Genomic DNA, 4,495 nt, shown 5'->3' with positions numbered 1-4,495 from the left:
TAGAACCTAACAACATCCGTGGAAAAAAATACTGTGTATCGCCTTGAAAACCCTCAAGTCAGAGTCTCAAAGCAGCCTTTGTTGGGAGAATTGGGATGTATGATGACCAAATAGCTTGCTTATGGACATGAACAAGCAAGAGTGGGCCTAGCACCAGGATTGTCACGTTGTGTTGAAGGCTTCCTCCGTCTCACCCAGCTGGTGCCCGGTGGACTATAATTCTTTCGTCCTCTTGCAATGTGCTTGATGTTTTTTAAGCAGATGTTATAAAATGTCAACAGACCAGGTTCTCAAGCTTTGGGTCTCTAGCTAAGAGGTGCACTATTGGTTTCTCTAGTTCCAAGGCCTCAAAAATACACCATGACATGCTTCAGCCATCCAAGGTCTTCAGCGTGAAAACCACCTTTGTGGGAGCCAATTCTCTAGTAAACCCCCTGTCCCATCGCTATGACTTTGTCTCTGTCTGTTTCTATTTGACAGCTATCTTATTAGTTATGTGTCCCTGGAGAGCACTGACTAATCCAGACTTGGGAACCAAAAGTCATACTTGAAGAACAGAGCTTTAAGGCTGAACTTGCCTAAATCACATGGGGCTTTGTGGAATTAACTTTATCTGATTAGACTGGAAAATGCTAAGAATTCTACTTCGAGTAGGGCAGAGAGCCCTGTCCATGTTATGAACTCTTTGTAGATATCAGCCTAAAGTTTAAAAGATCAGAGAATGATTTTGCTAGAGAATAATGACATTCCCTTTGAGGGAAAGGGTGTTAAAGAGAATAGCAGAGCATTATAGTAAAAAGATGCATCCACGGTAATGAAAGGCACAGTCAAGGAGGATGGGGGGATGTTTAGTGCCAAAAATAAGGAAGATCGCATCAGGTGTTCCTGAATAATGATGCTCTGACACGGAAATCAGCAGTGAGCAATGTCACTCTGAGGCCAAACACAGCTGCTAGGCTATGTTCGAAACAGCATGGGGTTGAGGTGGCCTCTCCAAACACCAGTGGTTCCAGTGTCAGCCATTTACACATAAGGACCTTTACTTCCTAACCTCCCAGCTTTATTTACATTGCTTGGCAGGAAACACACAAGTGGCAGCATTTAGCTTCTAATGACGTTTACATTTCTTTCCTAATCCACCACTTAGAAGAAGACAAGCAAGTTGGTAATTATATGTGACATTTTTTGAACACTTCTAGAGAAATAAGAGAGAGGATGTTGGCTGGTTGTTCCTGGCATCTGTCACTAGCCAAATGATTAAAGAAAAGGATTGCTCAGGATATTAATTTTTGGCCATAGATCCACATCAGTTACCTGAGAAATTTTTTAAGTTTTTAGTTTTACATTTAAGTGTGTTTGTGTTGTGTGCACATATATGTATGAGTTCAGAAGTCAGAGAAAGATGTCAGTGTCCTTCTCTGTCTGTCTTATTGCTTTGAGGCAGAATCTTTCACTAAACCTGGAAGGAGACTGCTGAACAGGAAGTGCCAGAGATGCTTCTGACCCCGCTTCCCACAGGACTGGGATCACAGCCATGCGCGCAGCCATATCATCTGAGTCTGCACAGGTATCTCAAAGATACTAAAGAGGAAGAAAATCTTGACATCTCTGCCTTCGTGTTGTCTCTGACTCTTTGCTACCAAAAGCTTTGGGTTGGATTGTCCTCACTCGCTTCTCCACATAGACAAATATTGGTCCAGAACTATTGTGCATGCATTATGGATATACCCAAAAATTCTTTAATCTCTTTCCCCCTTCTAGACTGATGACAGAGATGGGGATAAATATTTCTAGAGGCATTGTGACCTTTTGATAAATGAATGCCAACTGTCAAATTTCACATCAATCCATTCTAGACCATCAGTATACTTGAAGAGTCTCCACTCCACATCCTTCCCCAACCTTATGTCTCTCTTCACCTTTGCTTAAAGATAGAGGAGATTAAACTTGATGCTGAGGGGCTGAAGAAACTGCTCACTGGTTGAAAGCACTTGTTCTTGCAGAGGGCCTTTGTTCAGTTCATAGCATCCATATGGTGTTCATAACCACCCATAGCTCCAATCCTAGGGGATTCTGAGCCCCTCCATGTACATTGCTGTTATGCACAGGTAGGAAAATACTGATAAAAATAAAATAAATCTTTTTTAAAACTTTGTGCCCAGTTAAAATGGCCTTTTCAGAATGCTAATCCACCATCTTCTCAACTTTGCTGAATTACCAGATTAGTTGCTTTTCCTGCCCCCAGCAGCTTGTTCTCTGTTGCCCTTTTGAGTAGCAAGTGAACAACAGACTTGGGTTTGATGATGAGGGAATTTGTCTGGAAAAGAAAGACATCCCTGAAAGTTGTGATGGGCATGTGTGGGAAGACAAGACAAGACTGTGGATATCGTGCTCCTACCTTCTAATGAGACTTCCTTGTCTGAAGTAACGTCTCACGCAGACACATCTCTCCTGTCATGGCACAGACCTTCCCTCCTCTACCTGATGACACTTAATGTCCTTCACTGAGGCAGTTGCCAAGGAAGAAAACTGTGAGTCTTCTCAGGATCCACTACTACCTCCTCTGCTTCTAAACCTATAACTATTTGCATCACCAAAGATCTACTTGAGATTTCTAACTTACACAGGCAGAAATCCGAGAAAAAATGTGGAAATAAATGTTAATGGTGCAGGATAATGTTGGAAAGACCGCAAAGCTACTTCAGGCAAAAATGCAATGGTATGGGGCAGATTTGGGGTTTACTGTTCTATCTTGGAGAGTTAGGAACTGTACTAATAGCTTCATTCACTCATTCCTTCACTCATTCATCTGTTTGACTGCAACATGGGTCAAAAGATGGCCCAGTACAAGCAAATGGGAGATGCCTAAATTCCCTTTCCTTTACTACAGAGACGAGATGCAAAAGCCTCAGGGTATTGGCATGAGAGATGGGACTATCATCACATAAAACATACCTACCCATAGCAAGAATATCTAGAACATGTGCCTTTCACCAGTCCTTTGAGAGGTAGATTGGTGGGGGCCCCAGCATTGCTGAAGACTCTGTGGTTTCTCTTCTCCACAGCCAACAAAGTACAGTGGGTGCCATAGGGATTCACCTGCAAGGCTTAAATGCAGTGAGTCTAATTTGATGCCCTGAGGGTAGATGACATGTGGAAGAGCTCAACACTCAAAGACAAGGGGGCAGTGATCACTGTGATAGGCAGAAGCAAAGCAGCAGTCAAGACGATCTGGCCCCTGGAGATTTACCATGTTGCCTGGTCAATCACAATGTTCCAAAATAAAAAGCCATCCTACTAAATTCCTGGCAGATCTGTACAAGCAGAAAGCATCCAGGTTAAATGAATACATGTTCAGCAACACTCATTTAAAACAAACAAACAAACAAAAAACAGTGCTCACGTTTCCAGAACAGGCAAACTTGAAATATAGCAGAACCTCTACATTGGTTCCCTGAGCTACAGAGAAGGGGTCTGTTATGATGGAAGGGCTAAATGTAAGCCATTGGAGCTTTTGAGCAGTTTATAGGCCTCTAACACCTTGAATGAAGGAGAGTCTGGGTCTACCCCAAGAATTCCAGGATATCACTGAGAAAATACTGTTACTCTTTCTCCCACTTCTTCCCCAAAGAGGGCTACAGTTTTTTTTGTCAGGACACTTGTTCATAGGAAGGGGAACAGCTAGACATATAGGAGATTACTAGACTGGGTCTTTGAGCTGACACTGATTCTAGGAGACCGACAGGCCAGTGTATCTCACCAATCAGGACCCAGGTGATACCTGCAGTGTTAGCTCAAGTCTGACTCACAGTGCGATGTAGTCACTGAAGCCCCAACTCCATTTGATAGCTGTTTTCTCAACTCAGAATGCATAATTGAAACATACATGCTTAACAGATGGCAGAACCCTACACTGGTTTCCTGGTCTGGATAATTTACCTTTCTCTTTGTTGCAACAAAATACCTGACAAAATCCACCTAGGGAAGGAAGGCTTGATTCTGGCTCTTGGCTTGAGGGAACAGTCCATCATGACAGGGAAGGCATGATGGCAACAGCTAAAGGCAGCGGGGCACATTGTGTCTGCAGTCAGGAAGCAGAGGGAGAAGAATGCTGGTGCTCAGATCACGGTCTCATTTGTAGTCAATCCCGGACCCCACGAACACAGCACCATGTTAGGGTGGGACTTCCAACTTCAGTTAATCTCATCTAGACAATCTCTTACAGACTATCCAGAGGCTTATCCTCTGGGCATCTAGAACCTTTTGAGTTAGCAATAAATGTTAACAGTCACAAAAGAAAAGAGAAGAAAAGAGGGAGAGGAAAAATATTAACTATTATCACATGACCTGTGGAATTGGTGTTTCATAAGAAGAACCAAGTGGTAACCAACGAGTTTCCTGTAGCTAGGGCAACAGGGAACAGCAACAAAACCTACCCCTAGAGGCGGTTCAGAACTCAAAAGAACAAAACCTACCCCTAGAGGCGGTTCAGAAC

This window comes from Microtus ochrogaster, unplaced genomic scaffold (assembly GCF_000317375.1).
Source record: "Microtus ochrogaster isolate Prairie Vole_2 unplaced genomic scaffold, MicOch1.0 UNK5, whole genome shotgun sequence".
Classification (NCBI taxonomy): Eukaryota; Metazoa; Chordata; class Mammalia; order Rodentia; family Cricetidae; genus Microtus; species Microtus ochrogaster.
Note: the sequence above shows the minus strand (reverse complement) of the source record.